This window comes from Hemiscyllium ocellatum, chromosome 8 (genome assembly GCF_020745735.1).
Source record: "Hemiscyllium ocellatum isolate sHemOce1 chromosome 8, sHemOce1.pat.X.cur, whole genome shotgun sequence".
Lineage (NCBI taxonomy): Eukaryota > Metazoa > Chordata > Chondrichthyes > Orectolobiformes > Hemiscylliidae > Hemiscyllium > Hemiscyllium ocellatum.
Genome location: NC_083408.1, coordinates 101,264,900 through 101,290,615, shown reverse-complemented (window position 1 = coordinate 101,290,615; position 25,716 = coordinate 101,264,900).

Genomic DNA, 25,716 nt, shown 5'->3' with positions numbered 1-25,716 from the left:
CTTAGATTATAAACATTTGACATGTTGGACAGAACATGACTAATTTTTTCAATCTGGGTAAGATGACATCACTGTGACTGGCTTGTTCTCTGTAGTTACTCTAAGTAATTTGGCTCATAAAAAGAAATAATAAAGCTGTCTTGATATGTGAGCCAAATTTCTATGGAAAGTTCGACAATGCGTAATTACAGAGCACAAGCTGGACATGGTGAAGTCATCATAACGAATACACTCGACCCTCTGTGATGAAGCAATACAACATTGGGAATTTTTTTTTTGCCACAATGCAGCAGAGGGGTCTCCATACACTTGACCGGAAATCATGTTAGTTAGGATGTGACTGCCTTTTTGTTTTAAAGATGCTTCCAAATCTACTTGTTCTTTAAGATTCTAAGGAGCGTGACCTATTGCCAAACTTAGCACTAGCTGAAAATAGAGTGCAGTTAATAGCTGAGCAGTAACTTCGATAACCTCCACCTTTTCTCTGAGCAAAGAACTGGTTTTGATGTGTCAGAAAAATTTAAAATCATTATGACATTGTAATTCCTTCTCACCTACATCCCTGACATTGGGACATCCTATTGTATTTCTCCCTGTACCGCAGTCAAATTGTGAAATCAGGGATCAGGGCTTGATGAGGGTGAGAATGTAAAGCTGCATCAGATTGTGAGGATGATAGGGCAAAGATGGAAAGTTTAATTACGTTAAGGAGTTTGCAAACAATGACACTGTGAAATCTATATGTTTGAATCTCTGTTAGCCAGCATGAAGTGCATTTTTCTCTCCACAGAAACTCATCTCCTTATCAAAATCTAGAGAGCTTTGACACAATTGACAGAGGCTCACTATAGAGATATCTGAGAATACATAGTACTATTACTCCTGCTCAATTATCTTAAACTACACAGTTTATGATGACAGAGTACTAGTAAGCTTCTCCCTTGCTTTTCATGCAGTGAGTAACTGCTCTGCTATCTTACCTGTAAAAACATTGATAGATAAGGTTATCTGGAGATACGTCAGAGAAACTTTAGCTCCCAGTGTCCAGTCCACCTCTTCCATGTTCCATTGGTGGGTAGACTGACCAATCAATCAACAGTATACAGTGAAATTCATCTGCCACGCACTGCAGATCCATATGTGCTGCCCACAGACCAAATTAAAGCTTTTGACAGTGTGAGTCACCCTCATCTTGCACCCCCAACCTAAGAGCAAACAAGTTTGTCAAAGTCTTGCACTTAACGTACATTAGCATGGTTAGATGTATTTGTAATGAGATACCCTATGCCTTTGGGATAACCAGCAGCATGAAGCAAGGAGGCACCATAGCTTTCCAACTATTCAATCACTTCTTTGATTCAAGGAAATATGAACTGCACTCCAAGGTCTTTTTATTCGGCAACACTCACCAGGACCTGACCACTAAGTGTTTAATCCTGCCCTGATTTGCCCTACCAAAACATAGCACCTCAAATATATCAAAAATAATCTCTATTTGCCACTCCTCAGTCCATCTGATAAGGTCCCGTTGTGATCTGAGGTAACCTTCTTTGCTGTCCACTGCACCTCAAACTTTGGTGTCATCAGCAAACCTACTAATCACACCTCCCATATTCACCTAAGAATCATTTATATGTATGACAAAAAGCAGTGGACCTAACATCGATCCTTGCAGCATACCACTAGTTACAGGCCTCCAGTCTGGAAAGCAACCCCCACTACCACCCTCAGACTCCTACCTTTGAACCAGTTATGTTTCCATGGCTAGTTGTCCATGTGTTCCATGTGATCTAACCTTGTGAACCAGTCTATGATGTGGAACCTTGTCGAAGTCCATATAGGCCACGTCCACTGCTCTGCCTTCATCAATCCACTTTGTCACTTCTTCAAAAAACTCAATCAAGTTGGTGAGACATGATTTCCAATGCACATGTCCTTCTAGATGGTAAAGCTTCTATGGAAGGAACCTGTTAAAGATTTTGTCAAAGTCACCTGAAATTCATTGTCAGAATTCAGTGACAAGATCACAAACAAAGAGTTCTTTACTCAATGTCATAGAGACTGCCCTCTGGAAAATTAAATGGGCTGGCCATAGTTCCCACACAGATAATGACAGAATCAACAAGCAAATAAACATTTGGGAATTGTCTCATGGTGAACAAAATCAAGAAGTCATACAGCTGACATGAAGACACTCATAAACAGAGCCTTACAAATGACTGCATTGTACGCCACCTCTCTCTTAACATCCACCACAGCCCATGTGGAGGCAGGCACTGAAATATGGCTCTGTATACTTTACAAGATGAACTACACCAAACCCGCAGCATTCAACTTGCCAATAGGGAGACCAGAGGTGATACAGCCACAGATATTCACATCACACAAAGAGCACAAGCAAGGACTGCCAGTTCTGTGCATGTTGTATCAATTTTGCATCAAACTATTCGGTTATGAGAGAACACTGTGATGATACTATGGCTTCAGGAGGAGTATTTTGTCCTGTTTTCTTTTGAAGAGAGATTTTAAGACAGAGGTGAAGAACTGTTATTTGAATCCAATAAAGTAAACAGCTTGTGAGGTTTTGAGTTTTTATTTTAGAGTTGGAACAATTGAAGCAGCCTGACTTGGTGGGGTCAAACTCTCAAAGAACCGAAACTTGTACTTTTAACTTTTCAGTCGCAGTTGCTGAGGTCTTCAAACTGGGTTTGGAAGCTGTAGCACATCTGTCCCCCCTACTCTACCATGCAGAGTTTTCTCTTGATGTTTTTCTCCCTGGCCTGCAGAATTGCCTGTGAGACAATTCATTTGAACCTGTTTTTGTCAAGGGTCTATTTATGGGATGTTACTATGTGGGAACAGTTAATTAGTAATGGTTAATATATCTTTTTGTTTTACCATTTTGTTAAAGTTGTAGTTAAGCCGATTCTTTTATTTTTGTTTTGTCTGTGTTTTAACAGTATTGTAAAAATGAAGTGTGTTTTGCTTAACATCAAGTGATTCAACCAGTTGATTTGCAACTGGGAATGCAGCATCTTACGGGTGGCATGGTGGTTAGCACTGCTGCCTCACAGGAACCCGCATTCAAATCCTGCCTCAGGCAACTGTGTGTGTGGTGTTTGCACATTCTCCCTGTGTCTGCGTGGGTTTCCTCCCACAATCCAAAGATATGCAGATTAGGTAAATTGGCCATGCTAAATTTTCTGTTGCATTAGTCAGGGGTAAACGTAGGGGAATGGGTCTGGGTGGGTTGCTCTTTGGAGAGTTGGTATGGACTTGTTGGGCTGAAGGGCATGTTTCTATACTGTAGGCAATCTAATCTACACTTACCTTTAAAATAAAAAATGATAGAGAGTCTAGACTATTGTCGCTATATATTTTGAGGAGGTTCGGTCCTTAACAATACTCAGAAAATGAAAATTGCCTAGAACTTGGATGTACTTGAACAAGCAGCAGTGTACCAACAATTGTGGATCTACCATTCTACCAATTAGCTTGCTCAGTCTGCTATTAAAGGATAACTTACAGGATCAGACAAGAAGACCATTTGCCAAAGATGCTTGTGCCAATTCTTTGAAAAAGCAATCCAATCAGTACCGCTGCCTTATTCTTTCTCTATAACCCTGCAATTTTCTCTTAGCTTAGCTAATCTGAATTTCCATTTTCCAGCCAACTCTGGCCGCAAATAAACCTTGCTAGGTGCTTTCTGAAAGTATCTTTGATCAACAGAATCATGACTATTGTAAAATCAGTTACAATAATAACATTTTTAAAATAAAACAAAGAACAGTAGATACTGGAAATCACAAATAGAATGAGAAATTGCTGGAAAAACTTGCTGGAGCTTTTCCAGCAATTTCTAATTTTGTTTGCAAAAATGAAATGCATGTTCACTGATATTTTGATAGTGTCACACCATTAGAATTGCTTCGAAAATAAAATCATTTTAAATCGACTTTTGTTTGTTCAGTTCCATTCAATATATTGTGTGAATGTTGCATCAGCAGGATTTTAAAGTCAAAAGTTTGCAGAGGTTGAAGCATTATATTGAAAAGTCTACTAACAATAACTTGCCACAGTCAAACTGTCAAATTTGATTTAAAAATGGATAAAAGCAAATTACTGCAACCGCTGGAATTTGAAACCAAAACAGAAAATTCTGGAAAATCTCAGCAAGTCTGGCAGCATAGAACATAGAACATAGAACATTACAGTGCAATACAGGCCCCTCGATGTTGCGCCGACCTGTCAAACCAATCTGAAGCCCATCTAACCTACACTATTCCATGTACGTCCATATTCCTGTCCAATGACAACTTAAATGTACGTAAGGTTGGCGAATCTACTACCATTACAGGCAAAGCATTCCATACCCTTGCTACTCTCTGAGTAAAGAAACTACCTCTGACATCTGTCCTATATCTATTACCCCTCAATTTAAAGCTATGCCCCCTCATGCTTGCCCTCACCATTCTTGGAAAAAGGCTCTCCCTGTCCACCCTATCTAACCCTCTGATTATCTTATATGTCTCTATTAAGTCACCTCTCAACCTTCTTCTTTCTAACGAAAACAGCCTCAAGTCCCTCAGCTTTTCCTCGTAAGACCTTCCCTCCATATCAGGCAACATCCTAGTAAATCTCATCTGCACCCTTTCCAAAGCTTTCACGTCCTTCTTATAATGCAGTGACCAGAACAGTACACAATACTCCAAGTGCGGCCACACTAGAGTTTTGTACAGCTGTAGCATAACTTCATGGTTCCGGAACTCAATCCCTCTATTAATAAAAGCCATAACACTGTATGCCTTCTTAACAACCCTGTCAACCTGGGTGGCAACTTTCAAGGATCTGTGTACCTGGACACCGAGATCTCTCTGCTCATCTACACTACCAAGAATCTTACCATTAGTCCAGTACTTTGCATTCGGGTTACTCCGACCAAAGTGAATCACCTCACGCTTGTCCACATTAAACTCCACTTGCTACTCTCAGCCCAGCTCTGCAGCTTATCTATGTCTCTCTGTAACCTATAACATCCTTCGTCACTATCCACAACTCCACCGACCTTATTGTCGTCTGCAAATTTACTAACCCACCCTTCTACGCCCTCATCCAGGTCGTTTATAAAAATGACGAACAGCAGTGGACCCAACACCAACCCTTGCAGTACACCACTGGAAACTGGACTCCAGGATGAGCATTTCCCATCAACAACCACCCTCTGTCTTCTTTCAGCAAACCAATTACTGATCCAAACTGCTCTATCTCCCACAATCCCATTCCTCCGCATTTTGTACAATAGCCTACTGTGGGGAACCTTATTGATGCCTGCTGAAATCCATACACAACATAAACCAGTTTACTCTCATCTATCTGTCAGGTCACCTTCTCAAAGAACTCAATAAGGTTTGTGAGGCACGACCTAACCTTCAAAAAACCATGCTGACTATCCCTAATCAAATTATTCTTTTCTAGATGGTTATAAATCCTATTCTTATAACCTTTTCCAACACTTTACCAACAACTGAAGTGAGGCTCACTGGTCTGTAATTACCAGGATTGCCTCTACTCCCCATCTTGAACAGAGGAACCACATTTGCTATCCTCCAGTCTTCTGGCACTATTCCTGTAGACAATGACGATTTAAAGATCAATGCCAAAGGCTCGGCAATCTCCTCCCTGGATTCCCAGAGGATTCTAGGATAAATCCCATCCGGCCCAGGGGACTTATCTAACAAAGGGTCAGTTAGACTCGAAACGTCAGCTCTTTTCTCTCCTTACAGATGCTGCTGAGATTTTCCAGCATTTTCTCTTTTGGGGTCAAATTTGATTGTCAAAATGAACAGTAATGGTGAAAAAGCAAGGTAATCATTGATCTCAAATGCATAATTCTCCAATGTTTCATTAGGTCATCTGAACCCTTAGGTTGGAGTACATATAGGAGCAATCATTTCTCAGTGAATGGTAGGGTCATTATATGTTTGGGAGTTTCGAGGGGAGACTGCTGATTAAAATCAGCACAATAAAGCATGGGAAGTTTATGTTCAATATGTGAACTCTGAAATAAAAATGTGGAATCAAAACCATTGAGGGGAATTATCTGATACTAAAAGGACATTGAATATTTGAGCAAAGGGATTTTTGGAGAAAATTCCAAGACCACAAAATGAAGGATGAGCTGAAGAATTTCCCTGGAACCAAAATGTATTTGTTTTCTAATGAGAAATTCCAATTTAATAAATCTCATGATTCTTTTCTGTTTGCTTTGAAGAAGGAATAATGTCATGTGATTGAAAAGCTTATGTGACAGAGTTTTCATGCCTTTCAAAAATAAAGATTAAATGGTATTAAGGAACAGAGTTATAGCCTGCTATCACTGAAGCAGGATGATCTACCATATTGCAAGAAAGTATGGCTGCCTATATTTAATATTTCACCCAATCGGCTGCTATATAATTGAGCAAGATGTTTTTGTTATTCTTATCCTAATTCTGCATTGGCAAGCTGTTCAAACACTTGGCTGCATCTGGAATGTGTGTTTCAGAATTACACTAACAATCCAGGTTTGATTTCCGGTTCAGCTGAGGTAGACTTAGTTCCTGTCCCTTTTGCCCAATCCTTGAGAACCTGAGACAATGTCAAACCACCCTTGAAAACACCTTAGGAAGAAGTAACAGCAGACAATGAGCCAAGAACCTGACTTCAGGTAGTGTGCACGTGTGACATGGCATGATTATGTTTTGCATCCAACCTTTTCTTGGTGCAAGGCAAATTACTGCAGAGGCTGAAATTCTAAAACAAACACAGAAAGTACTGGAGAAACTCAGTAAAGGCGACAGCACACATGAAGAAAGGATCAAACTTAGATCGAAAGACATAGGAACTGAAGTGGACCACTCAGCCAATTGAGTCTGTTCTGCTGTACAGTGAGAACATGACTGATCTCATTATCCACAACTCTTGCTTTGTCATCATAATTTCCTTACTGATTAAAACTTTGTCTACGTTGGCTTTGGATATACCTAACAATGCAAGCTCAACAACCTTCTGTGGAAAAAAAATTCCACAGTTTCATTGGACTTTGAAAGAAGGAAGCCCTCTTCATCTTTGTGTTAAAGGTGCAAGCCCTTATTCTAAGCTTATGTTCTCTGGTCCTATACTGTCTCACAATGAGAAACAACCTCTCCATATCTATCCTGTCAACTCCTGTAAGAATCTCGTCTGTTTCAAAAAGGTCACCTCTTATTATTCTAAATTCTAATGAGTGCAGACTCAACCGACTCAATCTCTCCTATAAGACAGTCCTTCCAGACCTGAAATCAGCCAAGTGAACCTTCTCTGGAATATCGCTAATGCCAAAATATCTTTCCTTAGACAAGGGGCCCAACTGTTCACAGTATTCCAACTGTGGTCTGACTACTTCCTTGTACAATTTTAGAAAAACCTTCCTACTTTCATACTTCATTCCCTTTGAAATTAAGTTAAAAATCGCACAACACCAGGTTATCGTCCAACAGGTTTCTTTGGATGTACAAGCTTTGGTAGTGCTGCTCCTTCGTCAGGTAGCTAGCTGATGAAGGAGCAACACTTGGAAAGCCCATATTTCCAAATAAACCCTGTTGAACTATAACTTGGTGTTGTGTGATTTTTAACTTTCTCCACCCCTGTCTGACACAGGCTCCTCCACATCTTTGAAATACAGACAAACATTCCATTTGCTGGTCTTTTACTCACTGAACGTCATTGTTAGCAACTCCTAGTGCCCCAACATTTTAATGACGTACCTCAGATTTACAATGTGTCTATCATTGTGTCATATTGGGCTCTGGGTTACCAACCACAGATGGCTTATGGCTGCAGTAATTTGTTGCTACTCATTCTCCTTTCCAAGGATCTGTCTAATTATCAATGGTAGATGGTAAACTGCTGGAGTCTTAACAAGAAGAGGCAATTATCTTACATATCAAGCTTTGGTTTATTTCACTGTCACAACTAATAAGTTAGGCATGTAACACCCTGTTTTTGATTTTACCTTTTGTGCCAAATGCTGTTTATGGGGATTGTTGCAAGTATTGGGAACAGTGTCACGAAGTTGGTAGAATTTGTTGGGTTTTCGGATAGGTTACCTTAATCAGTATTCTGTTCTCTTTTGCTTGTGTTTCATTCAGTAATCTTGTAAATAAATTCTGTTTTGTTTAAAACTAAGTGGTTTGACCAACTGCATCCCTCCTAGAATATCTGTGTTCACCTGCTTAAAAACAAACTAGCAAAGTTAGGGTCTGAGGTTACACACACACTCACACACACAAAGGCCCACATGCACACATATACATAATAGGTTCGTGGGGTGAATTTGTACTTGCAGAGTTACATTGTACTTTGCGCAAAAACTGCATGAATCCATGTAAGACTCTGTGATCTCACTTTTTAGAGTGGAATCAGTCTAAACATTATGGAACAGACAGAGAACACAGGGGGCTAACACCTTCAACATAGTGTCTAGCGAACACCAATTGTTACAGTTAACCTGAAAATGCAAAATTTTTAAAAAAGCTTTGTGATTTACACATGAAAGAAGTGAAACTATCATGGTATTCGAACAGATGAAAGATTCAACAAACAATCAAGGTATTTGTCAACGTATAATTTCAGTTACATCACACTGTAAACTTTTGCTATAAATTCTGTGCCTTACAATTGTGTCCTCCACAACCACCCGATGAAGGAGCAACGCTCTGAAAGCTAGTGCTTCCAATTAAACCTGTTGGACTATAACGTGGTGTTGTGTGATTTTTAACGTTGCCAGGGTTGGAGGAATTGAACTATAGGGAGAGGCCGAATTGGCTGGGACTGTTTTCCCTGGAGCTTCAGAGGCTGAGGGGTGACCTTATAGAGACTTATAAAATCATGAGGCTCATGGATAGAGTAAGTAAACAAAATATTTTCCCTGGGGTGGAAAACTAAAGGAAATAGGTTTAGGGTGAGAGGGGAACAATATTAAAGGAACCTAAGTGGTAACTTTTCACACAGAGGGTGGTGCGTGTATGGAATGAGCTGCCAAAGGAAGTGATGGAGGCTGGTACAATTGCAGCATTTAAAAGACATCTGGATGGGTATATGAAAAGGATGGGTTTAGATGGATATAGGCCAAGTGCTGGCAAATGAGACTAGATTAGGTTAGGATATCTGGTCAGCAATCACAAGTTGGACCAAAGGATCTATTTCTGTGCTGTGCATCTCTACACCTCTATGATTCTATTTGCTCCCTGAGTTTCTTGTTGGAATGTGACTGTCATTGTAGGAAAGCTCCCCACGTGTGAGAGGGGGCAGAGAGCAATAATGGGCCAAGTATGGAGGCTGTTGCTCTTGTCATTACATAGCCATTGTCTGGTGGCTCCAAAATGATGAGAACAACTGGCAGAAACCACAAAGTGTAGGTATCTCAAACTACTGCCAACATCATGGAAATTAGCTAGAATGATGACCTTGGGCATTCTTAGATACCAGTATCCATTCAGCTCCAGCCTGAAAGAATCCACCTGCATAAAAATTTAAGGCAAAAGCAATCGTGATGACTATGGTCCATGCAGTGTTCTAAGACTGTGGATCTAAGACTGAAATCAACCACTAACCGTCCCCATTAGGAGCTATTCATGTGCTAGGCCGACCTTTACCCACTTCTTTGTCCAACTATTGTTCTCTCTCTCTCTCTCTCTCTCTTTCTCACTCTCTCTGGGCTCCATCTTCAACTATTATTTATTTCTTGCCCCTTCCCTTCCCCCTTCTCTCACAACCTTTTCCTCACAACTATCAGTTCTGAAGAACTGATTCAAAACGTTAACTCAGATTTCTCTCACAGATGCAGCCAGCAACTTCTGATTTTGTTTCTGACTTCTAGCATCAACAGTTCTTTGCAGTTTTTTTGTCAGTACAGTGCAGGAAGCATGCCCTTTGGCCCCAGATTGATCACATTCCTCATGGCAGCGTGAGACCCTATATATAATTGTTGACCACTTCTGGTTGGGGTGCAAAAGAGAGTCATTGATCAGATGTTAAGTCAATAACCTTTGTCAACCAGTATCTACCATCTGCTTTAACTTGTTGGCCCAGCCAGACAGAGTGGGATAAATACGCCAGGAATGTTGCTGAAAGAACAGGCATTTACTAGACCATCAGTTCTAATGGAGGGTCACTGGACCTGAAATGTTAACTCTGTCTTCTCTCCACAGATACTGCCAGACCTTTCTACGGGATTGCAGATGCTTTCAGTTTTCGCTTTAGATTTCCAGCCTCCACAGTTCGGGGTTTTGTAATCAACATTGACTAGGATTCGTGTGGTAACGTGCTGACAGAGCACTGAGCAAATGATAATCTTTGCAAAAGATCTGTAAAGTTCTGCAATGTTTTACGTCCCATGAAAGAATAAAGCTGGAATAGCCTTTGCTGTTCTGGTACACATTAGCAATGCAATACCCATAAGATGACACAAGAGGAGTCGATTATACTCTGAACCATGAGAATGCCCACCATCCTGGTCAAACCTGGTGTATGTTCCACCTTGCACCCTCTGTACTGCGACTAGATCCAACTTCAATCAAACGTTGTGGAGAATCACAGGTCTAGATGTAATATGATGGTACCCTATGGTTCAAGAGGTTACAGAACTCTGGAGAATGCCCAGGATCAAAGGTATTGACTGTCAACAAACAGCACCATAGAGGAAGCACACAGCCTCAGTTCAACTACTGCTCACAGCAATACAATTGAGTTCAGAATTAAATTGTGTAATGAATTAAATATTGTTTCCATTAATGACCTAATAGAAGAAAAACTAGAATCTCCAATGATTCATGAACATGGTAGTTAGAAACAAATGTGTTTAGAATAATTCCCTTCTCAATGTTGGAATTTAAATGACACATTTTCATGAGACTAAGTCAAAACTGGGATTAAAGCAGAGCCTATTAGAGTTAAGTGGTGCAACATGGGATTGGTTGAAGGATTTTCAGTGGAATAACTTATTCCTGTTAAAGTCAAGATTCCTCATAATTGGTCATTCTGATTAAAATTCCTGCCTAAAGATATATCATTCACATTATCCACGTTAAGTTGGATACATGAAATGTAAAAATAGCTTATATATAATTAACAACCCATTCTCCTGAGGGAGGCAAAATGTCCCAGAGTCAGAACCTTTGCCAATTCAGGGATAACTCAGAAATTCCAACTCCAAATCTCTAAAGAAATTAAGTTGAGGTCCAAGAGATCTCAGTAGCTTATAACCCCCCATAATTACGTATAATCAGCTCTTATAGAAACCCACATAATTGAAGGTTCTCTAGTAGTCCCTGTCTAGTTCAAGTCATGAATCCAGTGCCTATAAAACCTGTAACTTAAACACTATTATCTGAAGGAAATCAATCTGTGTGAGCATATTTTTGAAGCTTAAAATTGGAAACGTGTGGGAGGTGAACAGAAGTCTTCCTGTGGTAATGAGTCATGCGAGTTATTCCCATCACTGGATATTATCAGTTAGATTCAACTCAGCCACTGAAGTACATTCACTTTCTGTAGATGGAAGTGGCTTTGTCAATCCATTACTCATGATTAAAGCAATTCCCCAAACTGTGATTATTCCATCCACCCACCAAGTGATCTTCCAAGATGGTTCCAGAATATATGAGGAAATGGGGAATTTGCAAAAGCTCTGCTTTATGGCCAACATTGACTGAATTGAAATTTCCACAGTATTCCATTTCAGCAGCCAAAAAAATTTTACTTTATACTGGAATTATTTTGAAGTTGCAACATATTTTGTATTTACTGTTTAAAACCAAGATCCAAATAAGGAGTTGGGAGATCATGTTGCAGCTGTCGAGGACCTTGGTTAGGTCACTTTGGAATATTATGTTCAATTCTGGTCTCCCTGCTATACAAACGATGTTGTGAAAGGGTTCAGAAAAGATTTACAAAGTTGTTGCCAGTGTTGGAGGGTGTGAGCTACAGGGAGAGGCTGAATAGGCTAGAGCTGTTTTCCCTGGAGTGTTGGAGGCTGAGGTGACCTTATAGAGGTTTATAAAATCATGAGGGACATGGATAAGGTGAATAGCCAAGGCCTTTTCCCCAGGATAGCGGAGTCTAGAACTAGAATGCATTAGTTTAAGGTGAGAACATAAAAACATAAGAAGGAGCAGCAGGAGTAGACAATTTGCCCCCTGAGCCTGCTCTGCCATTCAATAAGCTCATGGCTGATCTTTTCAGTTTCACTTAATGGCCCATTAATCATATCCTTTAATTCCTTCAAAAATCTATCTATCTTTGCCTTATACACATTCAATGAGGCAGCCTCAACTGCTTCACTCGGCAGGAAATTCCACAGATTCACAACCTTTTGAATGAAGAAGTTCCTCCTCAACTCAGTTGTAAATCTGCTCTCCCTTATTTTGAGGCTATGCTCCCTAGTTCTAGTTTCACCCACCAGTGGAAGCAACCACCTTGCTTCTATCTTTACAATTCCCTTCATGATTTTATATGTTTCTATAAGATCCCCCCTCATTCTTCTAAGGTCCAGTGAGTATAATTCCAGTCTACTCAATATCTCCTTATAAGCCAACCCCTCCAATTCCAGAATTAACTGAGTGAACCTCCTCTGCACCCCCTCCAGTGCCAATACATCTTTTCTCAAGTAAGGAAACCAAAACTGTACACAGTATTTTGGGTATGGTCTTGCCAGCACCCTATACAGTTGCAGCATAACCACGCTATTTTAAACTCCATCCCTCTAGCAATGAAGAACAATATTCCATTTTCCCTCTTAATTGCCTGCTGTACCTGAAAACCAACCTTCTGTGATTCATGTACAAGGACACCCAGATCCCTCTGCACAACAGCATGCTGCAATTTTTCACCATTTAATTAACAGTCCATTTTGCTGCTATTTCTACCAAAATGGATGATCTCACATTTACCAACGTTGTACTCCATGTACCAGACTGAAAGTGAGAGGAGCAAGATTTAAAAGGGATATAAGGGACAACTTTTTCACAGAGAGGATGGTGCATATGTGGAATGAGCTGCTGGAGGAAATGGTGGAGGCTGCTACAATTACAACATGTAAAATGGATCTAGATGGGTGTATGAATAGGAAAGGTTTAGAGGGATATAGGCCACATGCTCGCAAACAGCATTAGATCATTTTAGGATATCTGATCGGCATGGACAAGTTGGACTGAAGGGTCTGTTTCTGTGCTGTGCATCCCTGTGGCTCTATGACTCTAAGTCTGTTCAAAGCTTTGTGCATAGGACTTCCAGTTTACCATTTGTCTTTAATCTCACCTATCCAGCTTTCCTAAATGCACTAACTGTGGGACTTGGCCGGGAGAGGGCGGGGTGGGTGGGTTATTGCTTAGGTCAGTTCACCCGATGACTGGTTTATGATGCAGAGTGGGTTCAATTCCCACAGCAGCTGAGGTTACCATGAAGGATTCTCCATCTGAATCTCTCCCCTCAACTGAAGCATGGCGACCCTCAGATTAAACCACTACCATTTGTCTCTCTCCAATGAGAGAACAGCTCAGGAGTCTGATAGGCCAATGGTGACTTTAAACCTTGGCAGGGTAGTAATCATTATTCAAGGAGAACAATTATAGTGAAAATCTGCAAAAACAAAATGACTATCATGTGGAAACAGCACGGTTTCGCCAAAGCTCAGAGTTCCCAAAGTTAGTTAGTTTGTTCAAAATCGCACAACACCATTGGTTATAGTCCAACAGCACTAGCTTTCAGAGCGTTGCTCCTTCATCAGGTGGTTGTGAAGCATAAGATCATAGGACACAGAATTTATAGCGAAAGTTACAGTGTGATGCAACTGAAATTATATAGTGAAAAAGATTTGGATTGTTTGTTAAGTCTCTCATCTTTTAGAATGGGCATGTTGGTTTCAGTTCTTTCATATGTAAATTTCAGAACTTCTTAAAGTTACATTCTCAAATTCACTAGTACTTCCAAATAAACTTGTTGGACTATAGCCTGGTGTTGTATGATTTTTAACTTTGTACACCTCAGTCCAACACCAGCACCTTCAAATCAAGTTTGTTCAAAATGCTGTAGAATTTCCACATGCAGTTACAGCTGATAGTGGATAATGAGCAATGAATGAGAGGAGGAGGTTCCATGAATATCCCCATTCTCAATGACAGCTGAACCCAGCATGTGATTGGAACGAACAAGGCTGAAGTACGCACAACCACCATCAATCAAGTGTGAGTTATCTTTCTCAGCTCCTTTCTGATAGCTGTATCATCTTCAGACAAATTGATCTACTCTGCATGATACTAAGAAACGCTCAGTGTGCTGCAGGCTGTAAAAAATTTCAACAAGTTTCTAGTTGAAAATCTGTGCTCCAGAACTAGTCACACCTCCAGCTATTCCTAAACATCAAAAACACTGGCACCTACTCAACAATGTGAAAACTGTCCAAGTAAGATCTGTCCACAAAAAAAGGACATCTTCGATCTGGCCAATTGCCATTCCATGTATCCTCTCTCAATATCAACCCAGTTGGGTTGGAGCAGCTCGATGGCTCAGTGGTTAGTACTCCTCCCTCATTTCACCAGGGACCTGGGTTTCATTTGGGTGGCTATCAGTGTGGAGTTTGCTCAATCTACATGTCTCCAGGTGGGTTTGCTATAGTTTCCTCCCACAGTTCAGATGTCATCACATTCCCACCCCCCACCTCATTTGAAGCAAAATGTTCAGACACAATATAGCTTTACCTCCTTCATCTTTATTCCGGGCCCTGGAGGGAGAGAGAACGATCGCCCATGTGCATAGAGACATGAGTTCATGGTCTTCTCTAGAACAGCAGTTTCTCAATGAACTATTTTATGGGAAGGAGCATCTAGTAAGGCAACATATGTAATAATTACATAACCATTTCAATCAAAGAGTATCAGTAGTAAAGATTAAGCCATCTGCTGTTACACAATGAATAACTGGCTCCATATAATGAATACTTTTCACCTTGTTAAACTGACCTCACATTCTGAATGCTACCTCATCTTGTTAAATGGTTCCACGTGATGAATGCTTTACACCCTGTTAACCCATTACCCTTGCCTGCAGCACCCCATTGTTAACTGTAAGTTCTTATCTGATCTGAGTCATACTCAGCTGAACCTCTTGTTTCACAAAACTCAGAACTTAACTTTCTCCCTACCTGCTATACACATTCTCACAAAGATGTGCAGATTATGTAGATTGGCCATGAGAAATTCATGATTATAGGGTTGGGTGATGGACTGACATGGGATGCTCTTCGGAGGGTTGATGTGGGCTTGATGGGCCGAATGGCCTGTTTCCACACTGTAGAGATTCTAGTCTATGATTCTGCATGAAGGGCACTGTAACCTACCTGGAGGATTTCATCAATCTTCTCAGCTCTGTTAACATCTTGCCCTAAACATGGACAAAAGAGCTGACTTAAAACAGTGTTGTGAGAATGACTGTCCTTGGCATCAACTTAGCTTCTCTCTGAATGTGAATTAAAGGAGCTCCAGTAAAATTGACGTTGATGGGGATCAGAGGGAAAACTCTACCGTAGCTGGGAGGAAGCTGGTTGCAGTGTATACTATTCACAAATTCCACTGCAGAAAATTGCTAAATCTTTTTTGACAGCCTACCCCAATCTACAGACAATCTGGAAAGACAAATGGCACCAATTCAAAGGACCTCCAACTCAAACGCATGGCCACTCTTCTGTCATTATAGAAGTCTAAAGTTTGGAACATGCACCCCTCTCTCCTCCCTTAATGGCATTGAGGGTCTACCTTCAGCACACAGGCTGCTATCGTTCAAGAAGGCAGGTCACCACCACCTTCTTGAGGACATTTGGTATAGACAGTAAATGCTTGCCTTGCCATTGTTGTTTAGATCCTGCAAAGTAATTTAAAAAATACTCTGCCTGTGAGAGGGATATGTAAACTCTCAATACTCTTATTACCTGAACCTCAGTCAAGGCTTTTCATATCTTCAACCTTTCATGGGATCCAGTGTAGCATCAGTGGGGTTGTGTCTAGTCAGACTTGGATTGAAATAAGATAATTCAAGGGTCTGGACTGATGGTGGTCTGAACTCCAATGCTAAGTTGGCAATATCTTTAACAAACATATAAGGGCAGGGAGACAAGGAAAAATTCTTTAGGCGGGCAGGTACATATTGTGATATTCCTGGCCAGATACTTTCCATCCAAATTCCCTGGTCTCCTGAGAAAACATGATGCCCATTTTGATGAGGTATTAAGGGAACTTCTGCCAATCCTGGAAAGTGCTCAGATTGTGACCTGGGAGACTTCAGTACCCCAATTTGAAGAAGAACTATATGGGGATTACAAAGTTAACAGTCACACAACACCAGGTTATAGTCCAACAAGTTTAATTGGAAGCACTAGCTTTCGGAGCGCTGCTCCTTCATCAGGTAGTTGTGGAGTACACATTTGTAAGACACAGAATTTATAGCAAAAGTTTACAGGGTGATGTAACTGAAATTGTGCATTAAAAAATTCCTTGATTGATTGTTAAGTCTCTCATCTGTTACAATGACCATGTTAGTATCACTTCTTTCATATGCAAATCACAAAACTTCTTTTAAAAGTTACATTGTCAGGTGAACTTTAACAATTGCTTTCATCCCAGATAATGTGTTGAAGGTGTTAGCCCCCTGTGTGCTGCTGCCTGTGCCATAAGGTTTACTCTGATTCTAATCTAAAAAATGAATTAACAGAATCTTACATGGATTCATTATATAGGGCTTGAAATCTTAACTCTTTCTCTCTTGAGAAATGCTGCTTATCTTGCTGAGTTTCTCCAGCATTTATTTCAGTATCTTACTGTTTTCTGATTTGGTTTTCATTTCAGATGTGAAGGATTTGCTATTTTTCTCCTTTATGTTTCTTGTCCTATTTGTTCACTTTTTGTATTCCCTTTACCCTGCTCAAATCATTTTACTTAGGCTATCAACTTTCATTGCTTTCCAGATCTATTGAACTCATTTGCCTTTTTCCTTCCTTTATGTTTTGCTCAGTCCCAGAAATGGGTACACTCATCAAGCAAACCACAAATTTGTTTTGCAACAGGTTCTGAGTAACCTGCTGTGCATTTTCTTCTATTCTTTCCGGCATTGGTATTTGGCAGCTCCCTCATCTCTGAGTCATAAAGTTGTGGTTTCAAGTGAGCCTCCAGGCCTTCATGCACAATAGAATCTGATGTTATAGTCTAAAGCTGAGGAAGCACTGCATTGCTGGACGTGACCTCTTTCAGGTCAGAAGACAAACTGAGATCCTGTGACACAACATGAAAGTATGTTCATCACTGGCTGAGGTTACCCTGAAGACCCCACTTTCTTAACATCACGCCTTGCCTGAGGTGGGGTGACCCTCAGGTCGACCTCTCTAATGAGAGAGCAGCCTCAAGCACTATGGTAACGTTTAGGAAAGCAGGCAGATTTGTTTTCTTAAACTCAGCAGGTTTAGCAGCATTTCTCAAGAGAGAAAGAGGGTCAACATTTCAAGCCCCATAAAGTTCTTCTTCAGATTAGGGTCTCCCAGCTCGCAATCTGAGCACTTTCCAGGATTGGCAGAAGTTTCCGTAATAGCTCACCAAAATGAATACAGTAGCGCCTCGACTTATGAACTAAATCCGTTCCAGGACCCAGTTCGTGAACCGAAAAGTTCGCGAACTGAATCAATTTTACCCATTGTTCGGATAGCGTAAGAATGCTTGGACGTAGCAACGAACGATGTTCACAGCGCACGCGCCAAAGACAAACTGAATAAGATCACACGGGGCCCAAGAGCTTTTGCATTCAAGGCACACGTAGCATAGCAGAACAATGAAACCACTGGTCGCACATGAGCTTTTTGCGTTCGTACCTTCGTTCGTACATTGAATTTCGTACGTACGTTGAAGCAAAATTTTACGTACAATCCTGTTCGTAAACCGATTTGTTCGTGAACGGGTCGTTTGTATGTCGAGGTGCTACTGTATCTGTACCGGACATTAGCTGGACATCTCGCTTTCTCAGGGGACCAGGGAATCTGGAGGGAAAGTATCTGGTCAGGGATATCGTAACATGTACCTGGTTTCCTAAAGAATTGTTCCTAGTCTCCCTGCCCTTATATGTTTGAATGTCTGGTATCCAAGTTAATCAAAAATAATTATCTCTTATATAACACTTCAAAATAAATATATAGACATTGAAGCTCATTGAGATGTCCCATGGTGCGATCATAAGTTCATAAGCTATAGGAGCAGAATTAGGTTATTTGGCCCATCGAACATACTCCACCATTCAATCATGGCTGATATGCTCCTCACCCCCATTTTCCTGCCTTCGCTCCCTATCCCTTCAACCCATTACCAATTAAAAATCTAACTCCTCCTTAAATTTATTCACTGGCGCAGCATCCACCGCAGTTTGGGGTAGCGAATTCCACAGGTTCATATTTATTGGGAGAAGTAGGTTCTCCTCAACTTTGTTTTAAATTTGCTGCCCCAATCCTAAGTCTATGACCTCTCTTCCAAGAGTGACCCACAATAGAAATCATCCGCTCCACATCTATTTTATACACATCTTTCATCATCTTGAACACCTCAATTTGATCGCCCCTCAAATCTGCAATGACACCACACAGGCACAGGAGGAACAGATGCAGGCCATTGACCATGTTGCACCATTGAACAGGTTATCTGATCGCCATCTCGTTGCTATTTCTGGGACCACCACTACACAATCTTGGCTGCCATGATTCCTCCATCACAGCAGTGACCGCACATTAAAAAAATGTAATTCACTTCAAAGCATTTTGTGACACGTCACAGTTGTGAACGATGGCAAATAGATGACAACCTTTCTTTCTTCTTAAACTGGCAAGTTAATTCCTTGCATTTCAGTTTGAACATGAGTAGATCTTCTCCACTTATTTAAACAAGAGAATGGAACCATTCTGCTTGCTGCTGTAGCAGTCATAATCTTGTATAAATGCAGCCTTAGACTGGTACCATGAAGGAGCTTATTCACCGTGATTCTATCAATTTCCTTCCTTAACATTGGCACCAATCCCTGGGAAACAGCACAATAGCTGTTTGCCCAATGTTTTGGCAAATCACTTGTGAAGGTTACAGCAGGAGATTGGGAGATATAACCTGTGCTCTCTCCACATGGAAGTCTCACTCTTACGTTTATATTGCCATTATTTCTCTCAACAGGCACCTCCTAAGTAGGCAAAAGTGAGGACTGCAGATGCTGGAAACCAGAGTTTAGATTAGAGTGGTGCTGGAAAAGCACAGCAGGTCAGGCAGCATCCGAGGAGCAGGAAAATTGACATTTCAGGCTTCCTGATGAAGGGCTTTTCCCCGAAACGTCGATTTTCTGGCACGTCCTAACTCCCTAGCACTCAGAAGGACAAGGGCAGCAAACACGGCAAGACCAACAATTCAATAAAAACCAAAAGAACTGCTGATGATCTAAATCAGAAACCAAAACAGAAGTTGCTGGGAAAGCTCAGCAGGTCTGGCAGCATCTATGGAGAGAAACCGGAGTTAATGTTTCAGTTCCGGTGACCTTTCCCCAGAAGGGTGTGAGGAAGGCTCACTGGAACTCAAATGTCAACTCTGATTTCTCTCCACTGATGCTGCCAGACTTGCTGAGCTTTCCCAGCAACTTCTGTTGATGTTTCCAATGCTTCAATGTTCCACTTTGAGACACACAATGTCGTGACTTGAAATTTCTTACTTTTATTTCTGTCATTGGGTCAAAATCCCTATTTGAGAGCACTGTGGCTCTCGCAATGACATCAGGGGTGAAGTAATCCGAGAAGCAGGAAATCATGGGCTGAATGGAGTAGAGAGGATAAAGATATTTCCACTTATAGAAGAAAACTAAAACAAGAGAGCATAGATTTAAAGTGATGTGCAAATGAAACAAGGATGATGTGAGAAAATAACTATTTTTACAAAGTGAGTAGTTAGGGTGTGGGATGCACCACCTGAAAATGTAGTGGAGGCAAGTTCAATTAAAGCATTCAAGACGACATTGGATCGTAATGATGAGCACGGAGGTGGAAAGAGGCAAGAGTATGGCACTAAGTTATAGAGTTGGACTAGATAATACAGAGAGTACAGGCATCATCCTGCATTGTAATAGTTCTGTGATTCTGCGGTTCTCCCATCTTCTCAAGGCCTTCTGAGGATGTGCAATAAGTGCTAGCCTTTCCAGAAATTTCCAGATTCCACAAACTAATTTTAAAAGCTCTGAAGTCCTATTTACACTGGGAATGGCATTGAGATTGGAGTTTGGAGAAGGGATAAGGAATTCAAAATACAAACTAGAACACATGAAGCAGCAGGATGGTTTCTGAGGATGAATTCTCTCTTGTGCACCAGGGAACATTGGTGCAGAATTTTAATACCCAACCTGCCTGAAGCCATGTTTAGATACCCTGCTCCTTCTAATGCCAAAAGTCCATTTCCTGTTGCTGTTATTGATGACAACACTGCTACCTTTATTTAAAGTACAGCATTCCAGCAATCACATTCATTCAAACTAACTTTTAAATAACAAAGAAGAGCTGCAGAATGAGAAGGCAATAGTAAGTTCATCTAGGCTACTCCTTCTGGCACAAGCTAAGGCAGATGTCCACTTCACTGCTACTTTTAACACACCGTAAATGCATTCTGTTTTTAATATCTTTGTGGAAATATTGACCTGCTTAACTACTGTGTCCTGGTGCCCAGCTACTTTTCGAGTCTGCTGAAGGAAGTGAATAACTAATGTTATCTTTAGTACCACTTGAAACAGAGATCTAGCAAAAGCTATTTGTCTTCAAATCATCAGCACACATACAAGAATGGCAAATTCCAAACAAAACCAGGAAACCTGGAATGGGCATTCTTGCACTCGTCCTGATGTTCTGGCCCATATGTGACTCCAGACCCACAACGTTTGACTAACTAATCTCTAAAATGACACCTAGTTCAAAGGGCAACTATGAATGGGCAATAAGCAAGAGGCAACAATTGACATCCTATGAAATACATTTTCTAAAGCCGTATGTATAGGATACCCATGTTCTAGTTCAACTCTGTACGAGGTTTCTTGATTCTAGCTGAGTTAAGCAGTGGGGATATCAACCAATAGAAACTGTGATTGTTGAGTTAAAAACAGGACCAACTTTAATTGGTCAATCTGTTGATGTCCATTGAAATACACCCAGGTGATGGTGGAGATTTCTGAGCTCCTTAGCCTGGACGTCATGGGTGACCTGAGCATACTGGTTAACCTGTGAGTGTTGGATCACTTTGCAGTGTAGGGTCATTAACGTGAGTAGCATCAGTGGGTGCACTGGACTAACTGGGGGCAATGGATCTATAGGTTAATTGGATCACTGTAAGCATTCGTGTATTTGGATTGCTTGGTGATATTGGATCACTGCAGGTCATTGGAGCATCAAAGAGTGTTGAACCATCTGCATTATTGGATCACTGGATTAGTGTATCACTGGATCTTTCCAATCATTGTGGCAATGGATTACTTGAAGTTCTGAATGCTTTGAATTATAAGTGTTTCATGTCCAGTTGTCCAGCTGTTTTCTTAAACATTTAGCCCTTAAAACCTCACTTTATCTCTTACATCCTTTCAACACTCCTCTTATGTCCATTGCCCACCCATACTAACTCATGTTAAACTATGGCAATCAACCACCTTCATGTCCCTTGTATGTCAACTTAGTACCAGCCTATGTCAAATCATTGACCCCTTCTTGGCATCCTTTGTCTTTATACCTTGTATGCCAATTCACTGAACATTTGCCAAGGGCAGATATCAGAAGCCATGCTGAAATGAAATAAGGTTCTAAGTATCTATGACAGAGTTTATAACTAAGCAATCTTCATGAAAATCTGTGCAACATATTTAATTTGCCTCAAGTATTTAATCCCTTTTTAAAGATGTGTATTTATAAACATACATCAAAGACAGAAAATCCTTTAACTAGCTTTTGAGTGTCAATCAAACTGTGAACCTAAAACCTCCACTGAGTTAATGGTAGGTTGTGAAAATCAGTCAAGGAATAATAATTCTTTAATTATAAGATTAGGCTTATGAAAACAAAGAGCTATTGAAAATGTTAGAACAGGTACCCCTCAACTCAAGATACAAGCAGGCGTTTTTGTTTCCCATCATCAATAACTTCTAGAAAGTTGAAAACTTATCTTTTCTATTCTCCTTATTCACTTTTCATGACCACCTACATTTGTTTTGAAATTTTGTAACATATTTTGCTAGTTAAGCCCCATATTGAAATGAATTTGAGGTCTGTTTAAACTCAGGTTTCCTTCCTGTGTTTCCTTCCATTCCCATTCAGTGCCCTGCTCCACCCCACTGAAAATAGGATCTGCTGGAAATGAGGAGGGACTATCAGACCGAGGACCTGCCAATGACCTTTAATGGTTACTGGGATCGCCACAATTTCGTGAGAATCTAGGCTTGCAAGAATGACAGTGGGAGGATGGAATGTGGGTACCTGTGAGAGAATATGGGTGGGCATGTGAGTTTGCATATACATATGGAAGAATATCTCTGCTTATGAGTGTGGGGGTGGGGAGGGGGGGTGGTGGAGGGGATCGGAATGTGAGTGTGTGCATACATGTGTGCATGCCTTGTGTCTGCATGTGTGGGAGTGTGTGTACATATAAATGCTCACGAGTGAGTGTGGGAGTGTATGAGTTGCTGAGTGTACTTGGCGAAGTGTGCAGGTATGGATATGTGTGGATGAATGTGAGTGTGTTTGAGCGTGATGGAGGAAGTGGGCATTTGCGTGTGTTGGTATGTAGGTGCTAGCATGATTGGATGAGTGTCTGAGAGGGGGAGAAAGAGAGATGTGGGGATGGGTGGGTGTGGGTTCACTTGTGTTCATGTGTAAATACTAGTGTGTGGATGCATGTATTCATTTGTCGGACTGGGGGTGTGTGGTTGGATGTGTTCATTTGTGGGAATGGGAGCATGTGGGTTGAATTGCCTGTGGGTGTGTGAGTGTTAATGTATTTGGATGAGTGGAGTTGGGAGGGAGTGAGAGTGTACAGGTGAGTGGGTTGTGTATGTGGGTATGAGTATGTGTGGGGATGAGTGAGGGAGGAATGGAATGGGAGTGTGTGGATGGGTGAGTGAGATTGCTTGTGAAAGGGAGTGGGAGTGGGAGTGTGTATGTGTGTTTGTGTGAGTGTGCAGAAGGCAGTGTGTGCGTGTGTGTGTGAGAGAGAGAGAGAAGGGGAGTGGGAACGTGTGTGCATGTATGTGTGTGGGGAAGAGAGTAAGAGTGTATGTATGTATGAGATGGAATGGAAGTGTTTGTAAGTGTGTTTGTGAGAGAGGGTATAGTAGATTTGTGTGGGAGTTAGTGTGTGCATAACTGTGTGAGCATGAGGCTGTGGGGTGATGGGATCGTATCCTCACAGTTTCATTTGTACTATAGTAATTGTCCAAGAGCATCTCCTTTCCAAGAGCCATTCTGGATGTTACAATGGGCTCATTCTTACAATTCACCTATATATAGAATATGTTTTGTCTGTAATTATCATGCATGAAAAATCCAGACAAAAGTTATTAAATTACCCCACAGGATCATTGCCATCAAACACAAGACTCTGCTTGTCTCCCAATTCTGAAGCCAGTTCCTGTGTTTTTGTGATTGTTTTTGGACTGTACACAGTCGACAGAGTTTGCCTGCCAGGGCCTCCCTGTAAATCAGCGCCTGATTCCATACACTCCACCCTCTGCAAGTATGCCAAGCATTTTATTTAATTCAATAATGAATAAACCAGGGAGGGGCTCCAAGGAGTAAGCAGATTGAATGGCAATGGCCCTCACTCATGGGGCAAAACAGCAGCCCAGCTGGTGTGTGTGTTCATGCACTGGGATATTGAACTGTGAATTGATACAAAGCAGATTTCAGCCATTGCTTCTGGCATAGGGTGTTCCTGATTGAGATGTCTGGGAGGTTAAAGCCTGTAAAGAACATTTCCACAGTGGCAGGAATTGGTAAATAATTAAACGTGTTCTCGAGAAAGACAGGCTGATATAACAATAATTTGGAGGGCAGGGTGATCAGATGCCAATTCACTCAGCGTTCTTTGGCATTTTTCTGGCTCCTTCTCTCAGCCCATCTACATCAGGGGTATCTCTGGAAGACAGAGAGGAGACAACACCAAGAGGTGAATTGATCTCCTTCCCAAGCTGCTCTGGCACACTTACCAAGTGCAGGGAGCTTTCAGAACCCCGTGATTACGGAGGAATGGGATTGAGGGTGATTTAGCAGTTTGGATCAGAAATTGGCTGGTTGTGAGAAGACAGAGGGTGGTGATTGATAGGAAATGTTCATCCTGGCATTCAGTTACTTGTGGTGTACTGCAAGGATCTGTTTTGGGGCCACTGCTGTTTGTCATTTTTATAAATGACCTGGATGAGGGCGCAGAAGGATGGGTTTGTAAATTTGCGAATGACACGAAGGTTGGTGGACTTGTGGTCAGTGTGGAAGGATGTTACAGGTCACAGAGGGACATAGATAAGCTACAGAGCCAGGCTGAAAGGTGGCAAATGAAATTTAATGCAGAAAAATGTGAGGTGATTCACTTTGGAAGGAGTAACAGAAACACAGAGTATTGGGCTAGTGGAAAGATTCTTGGTAGTGTGGATGAGCAGAGAGATCTCACTGCCCGTGTGCATAGATCCCTGAACGTTGACACCCAGGTTGATAGGGTTGTTAAGAAGGCATATGGTAGAGAAATTGAGTTTCGGAGCCATGAGATCACGTTGCAGCTGTACAAAACTCTGGTGCGGTTGCCCTTGGAGTATTGCATACAATACTGGTTGCCACATTATAGGGAGGATGTGGAAGCTTTGGAAAGGGTGCAGGTGATATTTACCAGGATGTTGCCTGCTATGGAGGGAAGGTCTTTTGAGGAAAAGCCGGGGGAATTGAGGCTGTTTTCATTAGAAAGAAGAAGGTGACTTAATAGAGACATACAAGATAATCAGAGGATTAGGTAGAGTGGACAATGAAAGCCTTTTTCCTTGGATGGTGATGGCTAGCATGAAGGGACATTGTTTAATTTGAGAGGCGATAGATGTAGACAGATGTCAGAGGTACATTCTTTACTTAGAGATTGTAAGATTTATGGAAAGCCCTGCCTGCAACAGTAGTAGACTCACCAACTTTAAGGGTATTTAAATAGTCTTTGAAAATGGAATTGTGTTGGTTAGATTGGCTTCAGATTGATTTCACAGGTTGGTGCAACATCGAGTGCTGCAGAGCTTGAACTGCACGGTAATGTTCTATCTTCTACTAGCTGATGGTTCCACCCAAACTCTTGGGAGATGATGGCTGACCATAATTGAGGAAAGTATAGGGGTTAAAACAAGCACATTGAAAAACTTGGATGGCAAGCTGCAACAATAATAAATAGTGCTAATTATCATGTAGCTAACTGGTGATACAGAATCTGGAATATTGATACAATGCAAACAATGATCCAATCAGGATAGCCATTGTCCACAAAAAAAGCTTTGATGTTTGGTGCTTTGACATAAGAGTTCAGTTAGCTCAGTTGTTCAGACACCTCGTTTGTGATGTCGAATGACACCAACAATGTGGGTTCAATTCCCTAT